Consider the following 17,825-nt stretch of genomic DNA (forward strand, 5'->3'; position numbering starts at 1 on the left):
CAGCTGAAGATTTCTTTGTGTATGCGTGTTCTGTATCGAATGTGATCACATCTTCCATTTAAGGGAGAGTGTCACTGAACATGTCACGAGCACAACATGGATTCCTTAGTGGTACAGTGTATATTACTTACTGCAGAGGCAGCACGTACCTGCAGCTGTGAGTCTCTGATGTGTTCTCTGTCTCATGGGCCACAGAGCTCAGTTAACACTGGGCTACACATCTTGAGTCTACAAAGACATATGTGATGAATGCAAAATAGAAGTCTCTTTTTTTTCTTTCGGCGCTGTCTCCAAGTTAATTCAACGTATGAGCTGAAAAATATTACATTTGAATTTGGCCAAATTCTAATTTCTTATTGGCCGGAAATGGAGAGAGCAGCGAAATTGATTAATGGAGTGAACAGAGGTGTTTAGAAGAGATGCTGTGATTAACAAGCTGAAGTAAATAGGATGCATGCTTGAATGGCACGTATGATGTTTATTGAGTTTTCTGCATGGCTCTAGACACAGTGGTGGCTCTTTCATGATTCATGTAACACTTCACCGGAAGCACCCTGCACATCAATCAGCTCAGGGAAAACACAGGGACAAGGAACCGGAGAAGATGTGTTGAGACACATTGTCCAAAGAGCTGTTTAAGAGGAACTTTGTGGATTGAGCCATATATTATCAGGACCTGTGCGTATGATGTTTTGCCGCTCTTGCACAAAAATGTTCTTTACCGAGGGTTCCAGTTGTACGTTTGTTCCTCGGTTCGGAGCGTAGTTGACACGTCAGATATTTTACCGTGTCTGAGCTGCTTGCTCACCACTTGTTCGTGTATAAACTATGAGCTAAAGCTAATTCATGTTGAACTGTGACACAATTCACGAGCCCGCTCAACTACTCCGTCACTAACACCTCAGCGATGTCTGAGGCAAGAATTGTGTTGTTGCTGTTTTGCTGAAACTGATATTTAATGGCACAGGAGAAACCCGACCATTACTACGATGCACTCCCTGAGCGTAAAACCCCACAGCACTTTACGTCAAAGTATCCAGGCTGTTACTCAATGATCCCGGTCAAAGTGCTGTAAGCTTGAAATTAGAAAAACAATAACCGCCGCAAGAACGGCGCTGAATTACTCATCAACCTGTCCAAGTATACTGTGGGACGTATAAACCTTGATCCGAAACATTGATTCTTCCTGCGTTTCTCAGTCTGTGCATGCACCAGCGCTGTGCCCCCACTTCACTCTGGGGATGAAGCTGTAGTAAATGGTAAAGAGGAGTTTCAAGGCACAACATGTCTGCTTGTCCTCACGGGGAGTGCAAGGAATACAAAGTCACTGATGTCAGGATCCGATGAAAACAAAACATAAATCCTCTTAATTTTCTCTTGTTAGTGTTTGTCGTTTCAATACGGTGTTGTTTGTTGTGTTGTTATATTATTATTACTTTAGTGGTAATCAAATTATAGAAGGAGCCATGCAAACTGGGATCATGTGGAAATTAGGTTAATGTAAACTATAAAAAAAAAAAGGGCTGGGCAATAAAGCAATAACAATGATTATTACCATTACACGTTTTGCTATTTTGTCAAGTAGTTTTCAATCTCTCCCTAAAAAGAAGAGTTTAAAAACCACAGCCTTCACTAAGGAGCGAGAGTTGGTCTCTCAACCTAAAATAATTAACAACCTACATGCATGGTGATAATTATCCACATTTATTGATTTTATCTTGACATACTTTAAATCATCCATTATCTCCACCACTTATCCTGTGAGGGTGGCGGGGGAGCTGGAGCCGATCCCCCCCCCTGATGGGAGACAGTCACCAGTTTATCTCATACATTTCTTTGGCCGGTGGGAGGAAGCCAGAGTATCCACGGGAAACTGAAGCGTACACGGGGGAAAACATGCAGACTCCTGTCCAAACCAATGCCTCCAGAACTGTGGAAAAGATTAGATTAGAAAGATTAGAAAAATTAGGTCAATAAATTATGGAAATTACAATAAATTGATTATGACTCTAATGGTTATAACAACAAAACAATATAATACAGCTCGGAAGCTTTGCATGTATTGTGTCTGACCTCATGTTACAGAGGTCAAGTCCCACTCACTTGTACGTCACATCTTTCAGGAGCTCTGGTTTTGGACTTTGACAGCATTTTGTCAGTGTTCTGAAGTATTTCAACGAGGTAAATTAAGAGAATGTCAGAATTTCAAGCGTCGACACACAACCACGTCAGGTGTGGACCAGCGCTATCACAGGAGTTACGATATATACGCTCGTCCTGCAGAGCAGCGACCAGAAGATTATCAGTGGGCACAGTTTGGAAACTGTGTTCGAGCAGATACTCTTCTGCATGTCAGCCAATAGTGAGTCTGAGAGGGATTATGGCAAAGGGCAAGGCTTAAATTGCTGGCAGAGGGTTGGGAGAAATAGCTTATCACTGGTGTCTGTGAGCTTTGGCACAATGTTATCCACACAGGGTCAGTATGAACTCCTCCACTTAGATGATACAGAGACCAGGAGCAGAAGCCCCCAGTGTGTGGTTTTCGTGTTTATTATAGAATCACAAGCTTTGTTAATGATGCAAGAAATCAAGCCACGGAGAATTACAATGTTTGTCTGTGTGTCTCTGTCTGATCCTTCCCTTTCTTCCTCTTCACTCTCTGTTCCCCTTTGAAACAGGCACAACCTCCACAAAGTCTGCGCCATGTAACCACATTCAACTGATTCTAATACACCAACCTGGTAATACATATCCTCTCATAATGAAACTTAATTACACTCAGTTATATTGTGTCTCTGTCAGAGAGGTATTAAGATGTCGTGGCCCTGCTGGAGTCTTAAGTGTTAAGTGCTAAATGACAATGGGACCTTTTGTGTTTAAAGTGCATGTGGTATCCTTTTAAAATAGCTCTTCGAATCTGACTGACAGTTAACTTTGATGGAAAGACTGCAGAACAGTAGATTTGCAATCTATCCTGAGAGAGAAAGTTGCAGGTCACTCACAGGAGCTGAAGGTTTTCCTCTGCTCTCCTGACTCTGTGTGGTCTGTCCTCCCATTACACTTGTGAATCATTGCTTCTTCTTCTCTTATTTGGCGCAGGGATCGGTTTACCCAGCCCACCTCCCTCCTCCTCCAAACAGAAATACAATACTTTAATAATGTCTTTTTTTTGTATTCATACTGCAAGTGGCAGAGATCAACGTTTTTTTCTTTGTTGGTTTTTTTGTGTGCCAGGAGCTTTACTTGGTGCAGAGCAGCAGCTTGTGAACTGAAGCTAACCGAGAAATGCCTCAAAGCAACTTCTGCGTTTGACAGGGGACACCAGACAAAATACCCACCGGGTTCCTGGCCACGCCTGTTAAACTCCGGCTCCAGTTCATCATGTCGATCGTCCAACATGATGAAGTTGCTCAGAAAGAAAGGCAGACTCTTGCATTGCAGGAGTATTTGAATGCATTCAAGTCGAGGAAGAACATCAACTAAAACCAACTTTAATTGTGCCTGTCTAACCTGAGATGAGAAATCACTTTGATGGCAGAGTAATAACGGATAAGTGCAATTTAATTTAATTTTAATGTGTGGAGAAGATTGATTGCACTGTGTGTGTGTGTTTGTGTTTGTGTGCGCGCATATTTTGTTACCTCTAGGACCATTCCAGCATAAACACTTTAGTTGTCAGGAGCAGTAAACCTCATGGGGACCAAATCACCATCATTTCTGACGTCCTGGTTAAGTTTAGGGTTAAGATGTTAACTGTGGTTAGGTTGAGGTTTGAGTTCCCAATGGACTTTGTGACAAGCACCAAATACTGTACATTGCTATATGTGTTGCTCCATTGCATTAAAAGGTCCAGTGTGTAAGATGTATGTGAAATTGATCTATTGGCAGAAATCGAATATTAAATAATCCTAGTGATGTTTAAACGAGTGTGTTTTACCAAAATTGTATCAATTGTTTTCTTTATCTTAGAATGGGCCGTTTATATTTAAAAACTTTTTATTTACAACAGGCCGCCATGTTTTTTACAGTAGCCCAAACTAGGCAGTTTTTATGACAATTTAAGGCTACCACAGGGGGGGGGGGTGAGGTGAGGGGTATTCAGCTGCAACATTTAAAATGGTTATAACTTATATCAGTATCATACAGGGATCAATATACTGTATAAAAACAGATTTTGTTTTAGAAAAATCTAGGTATCGTGTGCAATGACCATCAGAAGGTCACAGTCCATCCACCATGTGCCACAAGCTGTGCCATGGCAACAAAACACCTAAACCCAAGTTACAAGGTTTTTCATATGACAACAGCCATCTGTTGTGTAAATTCCAAACCAGATCACATGTGGACTGACTGGAATCACTGAGCAGGTAACGATTACGATTTGGCAGATTAATTAGAACGGTTAAAAAGGTTAAAAAGTAATCATGAAGTGACCATTTAGTAACTAGGGCGATGGGAGAGGTGGTGAATCACTTCCCAGTTATCCACTGTGTTTAATGGTCACAGTTTTTCATGCAGTGTCACATCTGGCTCCATATTCTATTCCTCATCTTGCTAATCTCTTTAAAATAGTGTTAGCTTGCCCATTAGACATTACCACAAGCAGCTCAAGCAGAATGTCATCATTTACCAGTCATTGATTCTTATTGTCCGTAGTTAACCAGACTGTAAAGTGACCTTTGTCGGAGAAAGATGATTAAGGTAATCAGGAGTGAACTTCATGGTGTTCAATTATTCCCAACCTTTCAAGGTGATACCTCGGAGTGGCCAAATAAAGCTCTGGCTGGACTCTTTATCCCCCCCCCCCCCCCCCTTAATGTTGCATTTCCTTCTCCAAGAAGACTAGGAAGTGTGACATTTATGATTTCAGCTGTTCTTCCTGATAACCGTTGACAGCCAAATCTTTCGGGCCCGATGCCATTTAAGGACATGCAGCACAATCAGTGGTGTGTTGGTATCTCGGGGAGTGCACGTGCTGCATGTTGAGCACCACACAAAGTCAAACCACTGTAAAAAATCACATGCTCTCACTCATCTTTGCCATTTTTGCGACACCAGCCCGAACAGACATTAAATTTAAGGGCTCATCAACCTTCGTCCCTCTTAACGCATTAAGATAGCCAGCTAACAAACTGCAAACAGAACCCGTAAAAGGTTCAGTTCCTTGTAATGTTTCTTATTGATTATGTGGCCATGTTATGTTTTCCTGTTTATCTGCCCTATGGCAGGCAGGATGTGAATGGATGGCCCACTCAATCCCCCATGTGTCTGAGCAGAAAGACAACCACACGGAGGATTAGAGAGCGAGAGAGAGAGAGAGAGAGAGGATCAGCAGTCACATCCAGATGCTGCAAATCTGCTCTCTGCCTCACATGTGAATAGGTACGCCATTGTCTGGAGCACCGCTTGTTGTGCGTGTACAGGGAAACAGCCGAAGAAATGAAAAGTGAGGTTACACCGAGTCTAAATCTGCTGTGATACTGGATTACAAGGTTTATGTCACGATTATAGCTTTATCCTCCGATTGTCACTCAAGACTTTCTCAGTGGCAAACTCACCAAGCCTATAATGGCTGCGCATTATTAGACAATTCTAGCTGCAAATGTGGGAGTTGTTCGAAAGATGTAAAGCGAACTGACGCTGGGCGATAAGTGGGAAGAGACACGCTGAACCACTGTGCAGCTGGTTGAACTTCATGACAGCTCCGGGTGGAAAACATAACCCAAGTTGTGCCAGTCAATATACGGCTTGCTTATTATATTCTATCAAATTTAACAATGCGTGCTCGACACGGATAACAGATACTCACCCATTACGAAGCCCTCGCGTCAAAGTCTGTAGCTCCCGCGGTGGTTTGTTATGCATGGCGTAACTCTGAGGGCTCCTGTTCACCTGCAGAGAAAACAGCCAGTCATGCTTGACTTGAAACATCTGACTCTGTTGTGGCAAAACCATTTTTCTGCAGAGAATGCACGATTGAGGTCGGAGCTTTTCTCTCTCTCTCTCTCTAAAAATGTGTCTGTCACCGTGAAGAAAGAGAGAGAGAGATCGCCATTAGTAAACCCGGCGTGTTTAAGGCATCAACCTTCTCGTCAGTTATTCATTCCTACAGCTGTCTAGAGGGGATATAGATGTATGATCAGCAGATTTATATACCAAAACGTATACGAATATGCGGGGAGCTCACATAAAAGTTATTCATTGGAGATGTATAAAAAAGTTTAATGAGTGATTGAGGAAACTTCTAATGACTAATAAATTCCGGCTTGATTCCTGAAATAAAAGAGTTGGGGATTGCTTGTGGCTTCAGCATGATAATCTCTCAGTTGCTCAATACTTTCTTCATTCACTCCCTATTTATTTTTGTAAATAGCATAGTGGCATGGGGTGGTGTTACTAATCAGTATTCATTTCAAAGGGGTAAGGGATGTGGAGCTGCTGCCACATGTTGACGTCTTTCATCTTCGGCTTTGTGGCCAAAGGATGGATCGTCAGTTTTTTTTTGTGGTTTGATCTCAGTCTTCTTTAAAGTTATCTGCACCTCAGAAACTTTATGGCCTAAAACTGCTACAGTTGGTGGTTCATGTCTCTCAGAGGCCAACAATCTATTCATTAAAATCTGTGGTAACTGATTCAATTGTGGCATTTCTGCAGAATAAGAACGGCAGTAAATTCTGAACTGTAACCTACACTGTACGTTATTTCATGGCAGCTGTGGGACCCAAGGACGCACTGTGTTGGCCCCCTACCGATAAATCCACAAATGTCTGTCCGGCTGTCCATATTTTTATTGTCTTGACGATCGCTCATGTGAGATTTTACTTGTACAAAACAGTCAACACTGCACTTCCCTGGGTTCCCAGAAACAGGCCCTCTATGTTTTAAGTCTATTGGAAGAGTGATTATCGAGAACAAAGGAACACAACAAAAGAAATAAAGACATCTCTGGTTTTTTTGCAGGAATAGGTATTTGCCTGTCGGGGAAACGGCATTGTTACAAAAAGCAGTGCTCTTCTTCACATTCTGTGATGTCACTGAGAATTACATGTTTCTGCATCACTGATGATGTCACACTTGTGCACAGCAAGTGCACTTTAAAACATAACTACTATGGCTGCTTGCCCACACATAGTAATGGTTTGTTGCAATATTTCTTTTCTTTTTTACTGAAATGAGAAGCATAAACCAAGCACCACGGCTCCTGCAGTGTGAAGAGAGGCCCAGCTGAACAAAGGCCTGGCCTCTATGGGCTCGGCCCTCAAACCAGCCGGTGCTTGTCAATCAGCTGATGAAGACAGGATGTCACATTTTAAAATGGGAGAAAATAGCATCAGGCTGGAAGTTATTCAATTTGTGCTCGGATGAAGTGTTCACGTGTTGCTAATGCTAGTGTGAGTTTACATGTTGAAGGGCACCAATGGAAGACGATGATGCTCCGTGATAGGAGAAGTAATATGTTGATTATATCTGTGCTCATCAGCTGAAACGTCCCACATCATTCATTGAGTGTGGGCCTTCTCATGATACAGCTTTGAGCTGCAGCCAATATCCACCATTTCTGTGTATTATGCAGTTGAAGTGGCATAGAGAGTTATTAGGCTGAAGCATGCTTTGAATTATTTTAATTTAGCCCAGATTCAGGGGCAAACTGAGGCCCAGAGCCAAAATGGCCTAGAATGGAAACTACAAACTCACTCTTCAGTCAGGAGCCCTATGGGCCACAGGAAGCGCTGGATAAGAAGTACAGTTAGAGATTAGTGTGGATCAAAGTGGAGATTAAATAGGATGGCAAACATTTTGATGCACCTAATTATCGAGCCCGGGAAATTTGATGAATTGCCTCGAATCTCGGAGACATCGTGGCTGAGGTGTTTGTGGAATTCGTCCCATGGAGTCGGCGTGCCGAACGAATTCTGCGGTTGAAATGTGCGCTTGTGGAGAGAACAGTGGAAACGGGGCAAGGCTAAATAAAAAAAAAAAGGGATAGCAAATATTAGACAGAGAAAGACAAGCTTCCTACGCCTCACATCCTGAGGAGGCCCTAAGACTGATGAGCAGAATGGAAACGGGTGACACACTCGCAGGCCCACGGATTCGCTCCTCCGTCTTCCCTCTCCAACGCCTTAACTACATTATTTCATTGTCTCCGAGCCCTGCAGGATATCGGTAGTGATGTCTCATACCCTCCGAAACAACATCATGAATAATGAATGCCAGATCTCAAAATAAATAACACACATTATTAATGTATTCCAGGCCTCCTTTAAAAGAGGCTGCTGTAGATGCCACACGACCCCCTTTTTCACTCAACCGACTCTGAACAGGTACCTTTGTGAAGAACGTCAGAGTTTTACAACGTCTTGTTTTCTAAATCAAAAATAACTAAATTCTAAAAATATCAAACCCAACAGATGACACACAGATTTTAAAGTAAGTATATAAACCTTGTGACATCAGATCAGTCTCATCATTTAAAGGAAATGTTAATTACATGGTGCATACGTTCCAAACTGCTCATATTTAGGGTAAAGCCGAGCTACAGGTAAATATCAACTATAATAACAGTCGTAACAGCTTTGAGTCTGAATCGGACATGAGCAAGACCATGGCTTTTATCGTGGTACTTGTGCAGTAACTAGATACTTCATTACATTTGGTTTTTACATTGAAATTGAAAGAAACAATGTTTTGATTCAATAATGATACATAAATATAACCAAGTTCCCATATTGCTGTGAAACCTGTAAAAAAAAAATTTTAACTTTGGAGCTAAATGTGGTAAAATGCTGCTGTTAATTTCAGCTTGTGCCAGAGTACAAATGGCGCCCGACATCATGGCGTACCCAACATGATTATTACATTAACTTATTGTATCCCAACACATGTTTTATTCAAGCTCTGACAACATAATATTCTCAGAGAAAGGAAGAGATCTCTGTGCCTTGAGCCATCACTGCTTTTTCTCCTCTCCTCTGTCAAAGCATCAGCTTTTTCGGGGAAGTCTCCATGAAGTGATTATAGTGATTAAAAGCTTAGTGTAATAAAAGGTGTATATATACATCATGTTAGAGCCTATATCACCGCGTCTGTAATTCACTTTGTTAATGTCAGGCAACCTTTACTTTTATGAGGATGCTGAAAGCATAACCAATAATCTATACTGGAGCATTCCCACAAGGTTTTTTTTACTTGTCCTCTCCAATCCAGGAATTACTGGCCCCTTGAGTCGTGTTTGTATCTTGCTCTTTCAGGGAACAAGGTCGCGTTGTTTACAAGGGCAGCACAAAACCTCTTGAACATTCTCCAAGGGCAGAATGATCTATACTATGATACGTCCAGATGTGAGGTCACATCAGTAAGACATAATGTCATGCCTCAAGTTTCCTGAAAAGATGTAGAGTATTATGTAGCCATGCAGTGCTGAGCGTAATGGATTCCAGCAGCAATATCTCACCGTGTTTCAACCAGCCGAGAGTCTGTGGTCTCAGAAGCTACATAAATCTAGATAAAGGGCTCAAGCGATGGTTCCAACGCGGCAAATAAGACCTTAAGTAGTAAGTTGTGGTCACCACAGAGCCACACACTCCCAGGTGATCGAGGTGTAGACGCAAGAAATCAATACCCTTAGACAAGGTTTTCATACAGTGGATTGAGGGGGATTATGGATGACAGAACTCGCAAAAAGACCTCAGCGATTACATGTGAATGACATGGATGCACTGTAGATTTGAAAGGTTTAACACAAACACTACCACACCATCAAGAGGAGTTAATAGATTCAATCCACTCGCTTGGCCGGTTTCAAGAAGACTGTGAGGTGAGAAGAATGGAGTGAAAAAAAGGGGGGGGGGGATGCTATTTCATGATAACGTCCGCGGACTGGAAAGCAAGAGGGCGGTGCTCTTTACTACCGTATGCCAGACGCACAGACAGGCAGGTCGACAGTTATGAAGACAGATGAATGATGCACTGAGGGGAAATGAGATCAGGTGTTGACAGCTCGACGGACAGATCTCTGGTCTGGCATTCAAATGTTTTCTCACATCTACTATCACATGTGAATGTGAATGCATACACCCCCCCCCCCCCCCTACACACACACACACACACCTCACCCCCACCAGATGAGACATGCTCTCATCTGCAAATTCGTCTTTTTTTTTTAACATTATACGTGTTGCATAATTAGAGTTTAGCATAAAATGTGCAGGTTACCTGAGATAACTGCTTAACAGGCGGTTGTCTTTCTGAAGACGTGTCAGCTGCCATGCTTCAAGTCTGCAAGTCTGTGTGTTTCACATTTCATAACACAGAGCCAGTGGTTATAGAGACTGTTTCTGCAATGTCAAGCTCCTCATATTACACTTCATATTCACTCCACTCACAATTGTGAACTGTTCATGGACTGTCTCTGTAGGCTGGTGTCTCTGTATTGTACATACACACACACACACACACACACACACACACACACACACACACACACACACACACACACACACACACACACACATATGTATATAAGCAATGCGACAATCGGCCTGAGGCCACTCTATCACACCACCATAGAGGAAACGGAGGTGGGGAGTCGGTAGGTGGCAGTGGTGTCCCGTTTGCAGTAGACACATGGGAAGACGCTCCCTCACTGTCTCCCCTGTCCATGTGCACCTCTCTCGCTCTATACCTCTCACGCACACACACACACACACAAGCGCGCGCTCAAGCGAAAGAGTGCGCGCCTAATTTGCATTTGCTTCCCCTTTTTAAAAACCTGACCAATGGATTAGAAGGATGGAAGCAAAAGAATCAATTAATTAATGCCCCTCTTCAGGGTGGGCTCCCTGCAGCGGAGGTGAAGACATTTTAGGAGCCCCAGAAGAGTTCAAACAGAAACACACAAGGAGGCTTCTGAGAGGAGGAAGGGAAACAATCCTTCCTGCTCTCGCTGCTCCAGTCCTGCGGCTGACGACAGCGCCAATCCACCAGCAGAGAGTGGCGGAGCAGTCTCACTTGGAGAGCACAGCTTGTCAGTGGGAGGGGACCTACACGATGCCCCACTCGCGCACTTATCAATCCAGTGTCCGTCCCTGCTGCGCCGTGCGTTTTATTTGGGTACGTAAACGCTGAGCGCACCGAGGCACCGTAAAGCGCGCCGATGGATGCAGCCTGCCTGCGTGCGCACGTTGGAACGGAGTGATTTGTGATCACATTTGAAGCAGCTTTACGCACAGGGAGGAGAAGGAGATCGGGCTCTGACGATTTGTGGATAATAAGCCCTTAAGCAGTTTCTTCCTCCCCCCGTGTCACACCGGTGGACAGGCGAGGTGCGTGAATAGAAGGAGCGAGGGCGCACAAGTGATGACTGCCTTGGGTGAAGTGTAGCACCCGTCCAGACAGGGTTACATCAAGGCTCGGCGTGGAAACCATGCAAGAATTGAGCGTTTGCTGAAGACTCATCGCGATTGAAGCCGCTGCCTGATTAAACGACGGTGGTTTCAAGGCTTCTTGAGGATACCTGCTGGATTTTTTCCAGCCCCCCCCCCCCCTTTCCACGGTCAATCCCAGATGGACGCATTCTCCCACTCGACAATTGAGAGTGGAGCAGCCTGAAGAGAGAGAGAGATCATCTTTAATTCCCGGCAACTTTACCAATTCTCCGACGTACAGGATACACACTCAGTCACCAAGCTTGCGGGACTTCTGTCGTCGAGGTAACCAGGAGGGAAAAGAGACACAAGCGTCTTGAATTGCGCACTGGGTTGTGAGGTGAAATCTAATCAGATCCAGCAGGGTCGATGACTAAGAAGTAACGGGGACTTTCAAGAAAGAAAAAAAAGTTGGCATTGGAAACATTTGAATAACCTCACCTCTGCTGTATACAGTCCAACGAAGGTGCTTTTCAGGATGTGTGCGCCTGGAAATTGACCGCATGACGCTCTCCTTGCACGTTGTGGAGAGACTACTTTTTTTAAAACATTAGATTTAGACCGGAGAGAAAAAGAAAACGCGTGCTACTTCGCAGTGATCCGGCTCATCATTTGGAGAAAACCCGGAACCACAGTTGTGGATCCAGACCTTTCGCATCGTGAGAGTTTCAACACTGGCACTTGTGGGTGCCTGCGCGTTCTGTGCGTCCTGAGGGGGGTGAAAGGGAAGGAGATATCGGATGCTTATTATCACCACTGTGAGAGTTAATCGCATGGCATCCGGACTGATGTGTGGATTACATACAACGTCGCTTTGAGAGAGGGGGACGCGATGTGTCTGACAAGAAAGTGTCACCGCGGATTCTGCACAATCGCCTGAGAATTGCGGATGTTTTGTCGATGCAGTTTTTTGGGGAGGGAGCAGAAGAGGGACCACTCCTGCAGACCTCGGCGTCTCCGTGAACAAGTAAGTTAGTGTTTGTGGCTTTAAAAAAAAACCTGTGATGGTCTCACTAGTACCAATAGCATAACCCAAACTACCCCTTTCCAGCCCCTGCTCCTTCCTGTTGAATCCCCAAATTTGGCAGTTTTCTCTTTTGACGGCTGCAGCGGACAGAAGCAGAATCAGAGCACTGTATCCCCGGTGCTGTATCCTCACTGATGCTGCGCCCTCTAACTAAAAGAGCTCTAATCATGCGCCGATTTGGAAGATAAGGGCACAGGGATGCGCGCTCGCGTGGGTCTGCCTGCGTTTCCCCTGCGCGTCCTTGACTTGAGTGCGCGCGAGCATCACGCTAAAAATGTCATGGCAAACAATGGAGTTTACATCTCCAACAAAATCCTCCACTAAAAGCAACTGGTTCGCTGCAAATCCAACGCACCTGCAGCTCATCCATCTGCATGCGCTCAACCATTACGCATCTGAAAATCTGCCATATTTAAGCACGTGTATCAGTCTGCTATAGTAACCTTTGAGAGATGTTTTATGGGACATGTGGAATATATATTTTAGGAATTAGAAAAGGATCTTATCTTTGGCATGTCTGACAGTTGCCTGAGTCTCAGACATTGGTCAGTTTGCTTTTTTCTCCCCTTTCTTCTCCATCATGGTTTTACACAGCACTGAGAGGGAGCTGTCCCTCTTACGTGGTGCTGAAATAAAAAATCCGCCGTCTTCCATCTGCCTCTGCTCGGCTGCAGAAGCCATGGGTGTTGTGGGTAATGGCTCAAGAATCTGAGCTACTAAACTGCTGAATGTAATCCTCTCCCAGTGTAAGCAACAGATAATTCATTAAAATATGCATATGTGTCATACAGAAGAAGTTCAGAGGCGGAATGCAGCATTTGTAGTTCAATTTAATATGGACCTTCTATCAATCAATCAATCAATCAATCAATCAATCAATTTATCTATCCATCTATCCATCCATCTATCCATCTATCTATCTATCTCTGAATTAAGATGTATGACTATTCTGGGATGAGTGCTCCTCTGAACAGAGGCTACTACAGACATATTAAATATTTCATATCAGTGCCTTTGAACCTGACAGTGGACGAGCTTAAAAATAGACGTCTGTCATGTTGGTGATAAACCAGTGTTGGTTGTAAAAGCATAAATAGAGGTTGGCTGTCACTCTTTAGAAGAAGAAGAAAAAAAGATGTCGCATCTCTCACCTGTGAAAGTGAGAAACGCCACCAACATTATTCACCCAATGAAAGAGAAGCTCTCCATGTGATGGAGTGACATCACCTCGGGGAGACAAATTAGACTGCTGATTTGATGTTTTGGCCCTGTCAGAGGCCTCTGACATGATGAATCCTCCCCGTGTGTTTCCAAGATTGCAGTTGTTTTGTTGGCAACGTACGCAGAGTGATTCAGTAAACTCCAGAGACGTATTCCTCTTAGTCAACGCTTCTTGGGCCCTCTGTAGGTTTGAGGTGTCATCGGTTATGAAGTTCCAGCCAAAAAAAAGGCGCAGATGACGTCAAAACAGACTGAATCAGTGGGAAACTCTGGCCCAGTGTTTGTTTATTTATCTGTGCTGGAGTGACAACAGCTGCATCCCCAGTGTCTCCCCATTAGTCCTTCTGAGCAGTGGGAGTTAGCCTTGGAGCAGGTGCAGCGCAGGGACCGAAGAGGGACTTCCCGCTGCTCACACAACGCCAGTCCTCAGCTGATAATCTTGCTGCTATAGACATCTGTTTTATGTCCAATGTCTCCAACCATTGTTGTCTGACTTATCTTTTGAAAATCATTCCGAGCAGCCGTGTCAGAAAATTAATGAACTTGTCAGCTGGAAAAGGGCACTACTGCAATGAGGTGCCAGGGTCTTGCAAAGCGACAGGCTGTAAACCCATGTTCGCTTCACACACTCCCTTTGTCATTTCTTCCCTCCTCAGCCTGTGACTCAGTTCAGATCAGGGCCAACACTTTGTGCCATATAATAAAATGTTCATTTCTAAAATCGGATTAATCTCTGTAAAGCCCAGCTTAGGACACCATTAGCATTCATTTCTTTCACTGCCGGGGACTTGTATCAATAATGGAGCTACCCCTACATTTTTCATCTTCTCTGGGTATAAAATCTCTGAGGAGGTTTCATTCAATGAGAAAGGGAATGGCGACAGTGATCTGTTATCTACTCCCTCGCCTTTTGTATTGGAGACCAGCTGTGTGACGCGAGGGGTCTGAAGGAGCTGGAGGCCGTAACGCTGGAGGTGAAAGAAACCTTTATATGGAGATGAGGTTGTCTACGTCCTCATAATGGATCACACATGAAGAATTCAATTTACAGTATGTGGACATTAATTATGATAAGTATAATAAATTTGCTCATAAGGACACGTTTAAATATTGAGTGTGTTGCATCTAACTGCCAGCAGTAGCATGGGAACATATGTCCTACTGTAATTAGCAAAGGTTAATGCACACATTAATGTGTCCTTATTACTCAGACATTTCTTCCCCATGTATGAATATCTGCTGGTCGGAGAAGGTTTTAGCACCCTGGAGAATGTGTCACATCCACTTAAATGGGGCGGTACGGTGGTTCAGCGGTTAGTACTGTTGGTTTACAGCAAGAAAGTTCTTGGTTTGAGGTCGGGTTTGAGCCACAGAGCTGGTTTAATCCCACAGTCCAAAGACATGCAGATTTGCAGATTGTAAGTAAAACAGAGTGAGTGTGAATGTTTTTCTTATCTCTGTATGTTTCCCCTGCAATACGCTGGCGACCTGTAGGATGTAGGATCAGGTTCAGCTGCCCCACGACCCTTACAGGACAAACCAGTACAGATAAAGAATGGATGGATGGATGGATCCACTAAACTGGCAAAGTTCATGGAGGTTTTTCGCAAAAACTTTATCTATATTTCACCCGTTGGATGAAAACCCACGAAGATAATCTCAATGATGCTGAGTTTCAAAGTGTTTGGACGATGAGGTCAGGGAGGAAGCAGCAGCGAGGCAAGTCGAAGCTCCTCCAAAGTGCATCCCGGCTGATGAGTGCTACTTTTATCCACGAGGCGAGTCACGTGGCGATTAATCATGCATAGAGGTAGTCAGCAGGAGATTCACCTTAAATGAGTTGATGCTTGGATGATGCTTTCATGAGCCAACAGTGAGCTCTACTATAAAGGCCCATGACAAACTGTAGCAATATGCATCACAAGGCAGCCAATGTGAATGTGATAAAGAACCCACCTCACCTTCTTTTGTTTAAATTGACCTGCAGCGTTGCCTGATTGGTTGGCTGTAAAAAAAGATGCAGCAATTTGTCACTGCAAGCTCACTGTCACAATAACATCCCCATATAGTCTTTATTGAGAAAAAATGGGAGCTGGTCCCAACTCCACCACTGTGCATCATCATCATCTGAACCTGAGACTGCATGCTGCTGCATGCTTGTATAATGTATAATCTACTCTATCAACCAGACTGGAGCGAGCGTTTTGGGCACGGCGCACACACGCAGACAGACATGAGTGGTATCTGCAGTAGACCCACTCATTAGTCATCCTCTCCAACGTGTCCGTCTGAATGCTCTGTCCGGGGGAAAGAACAGCTGAGCAGGGGGACGGCTGCAGCACATTCCGCCAGTCGATGGTTTAATCAATCGGTATTACGGCTCGGCCCATCCATCTCGGGGAATAATCTGGGAGACATCATAAACGTGCCATTCTGTCATTCTACAGGCCAGGGAGCATTGCTTCTTCTCCCCTGTCTCACTCTCTCTCTCCATTGCCACCCTTATCATGGGAACAGGAGGGGATTAAATAGAATATAGATGAGTGTGCAGGAACATCGCGAGGTGTTTGCTTGTGTTTTTTATATTTTTTCGCATTTTGAAACAGCCCAGCTTTGAATATTTTTGTGTGTGTTTTTTTTTCCTGCTGCTGTGACTCAGGGCTAAAAAGGAATTCTTCCAACGCCGCCACTATCTCCCCGTTTCCTCGCTTCCCTCGTAAATTTCAGCGAGGAGCACTGACCTGAATTCGGAATGCATCATTACTCACCACTTGCTTTACATCACCCACCTTGCCAGTCGTGATGATGGTGTCTATTTTGATGTGGTAACCCCCTCCTCCCTCTCCGCTGCCACTCTCTCCCTTCTTGACCTCACTGCGATGTCACATAACACTAAAATGACTGTGACAGCACCTGAGGTAGGGCCGATGTGACGGTTCCATTAATAACAGTTTGCACGAGTACAGTGCAAAGACTCACACACACACACACACACGGTCAGAAATTATACATATGCACTACAGAGGAGTCATTCTTCCTGCCTTCAGGGCCCCTGGGTAACGTCTGTCTCAAGTGATACTGGCCCTGGCCACCACATTATTCCTGCTGCTATATTAAAAGTTGAAAATGGGCCTGGAAAGGGTAGTGGGCTATCTCTTACTGCCCCTCTTTATTTTCTCCACACTGAGCATTATGGACGTAAGATATTTAAGTCTGCCTCAGAGAAAAGTAAGCAAAGCGAAGAAAACCCGAGGCAGGGATGGAAAGGAAGCCTCTCTCTCAAGTGCTGTCTTCTCAATCATCTCTTGTTGACAGTGGGATTTAGAGTGAGCTCGGCGCGCTCGTGCTCTCGAAGTTAAAAACATATGAACTGGAAAAATGCCCTTCAAACTGGTTTTTAGTGGTCGCATAGCAACAGAGCCATGACTAGCACATTCCTTGGCAGCTTATGAGCTGCTACCCAAAATATAGGTTGTCAATGGACATCAGCATTCAGCGACAAAACCAGTAAGAATCTGATGGTAATGCTCCTGGCTATTTAAAGCAGTGTTCACTGATATGTGGATCTTACCTACATTTGTGAAAGTGAATTAGTAACTATCTCTGTCTGAGGTATAGTGAAGATAAACTAAATCTGTGTCATAGAAGACTCCAGCAAGTGGATGTGCCTGCAAGAGGAGGCGCTGCTTACATGTTTACTTGTTGTTTTGGGAATGAAAAGAAAATGCCCTGTAGCTGTAATGAATATTTGACCTGTTGAGGGGCTTCTCCCTTTGGAGAAGATTTTGTACATCGCTCTCCAACAAAGCATTTCACCCTGATCCACTTAATTTTCTGTACAGTTTCCTCGGGTGAAAATCATCGAAATGCGGGAAACGTGGAAGTAGGTTGGACTGAAGGGCAAAAAAAAATGAAATGAAAAACTGTCTCTTGGAGAATACATCACAAAGCTCTTGTATTAAAGAGCAATGCATTCAGTCGACATCATCAGGGTTTGACCCTGAGCTACGCTGCACTAACACCAGCTAACACAGACTAGACTCATTATGCTCTGTCTATAGAACACGCAGCTGCTCACTCAGTGGTCAAGACCTGTGTACTTAGATATATACTGTGCACATACAATGAACATATAAATGACAGGTTGATTC

The 17,825-nt window shown here is 44.1% G+C and overlaps 1 protein-coding gene across 2 annotated transcripts in view; it reads left to right on the forward strand.

The window, feature by feature from the left end:
* lrrc4ca (leucine rich repeat containing 4C, genome duplicate a) overlaps nt 1-17,825 on the forward strand; it is a 144,712-nt gene that overhangs the window by 86,478 nt on the left and 40,409 nt on the right. Inside the window, exon 1 of one of the 2 annotated variants that reach the window (XM_034588582.1) lies at nt 10,701-12,393. The exons of the other annotated variant lie outside the window; for it this stretch is intronic. The gene's annotated coding sequence lies outside the window, so the exon portion shown is untranslated. Of the gene's footprint in view, nt 1-10,700; nt 12,394-17,825 lie in introns of those variants that run through there. 2 annotated transcript variants of the gene reach the window in all.

This window comes from Hippoglossus hippoglossus, chromosome 6, assembly GCF_009819705.1.
Source record: "Hippoglossus hippoglossus isolate fHipHip1 chromosome 6, fHipHip1.pri, whole genome shotgun sequence".
NCBI lineage: Eukaryota > Metazoa > Chordata > Actinopteri > Pleuronectiformes > Pleuronectidae > Hippoglossus > Hippoglossus hippoglossus.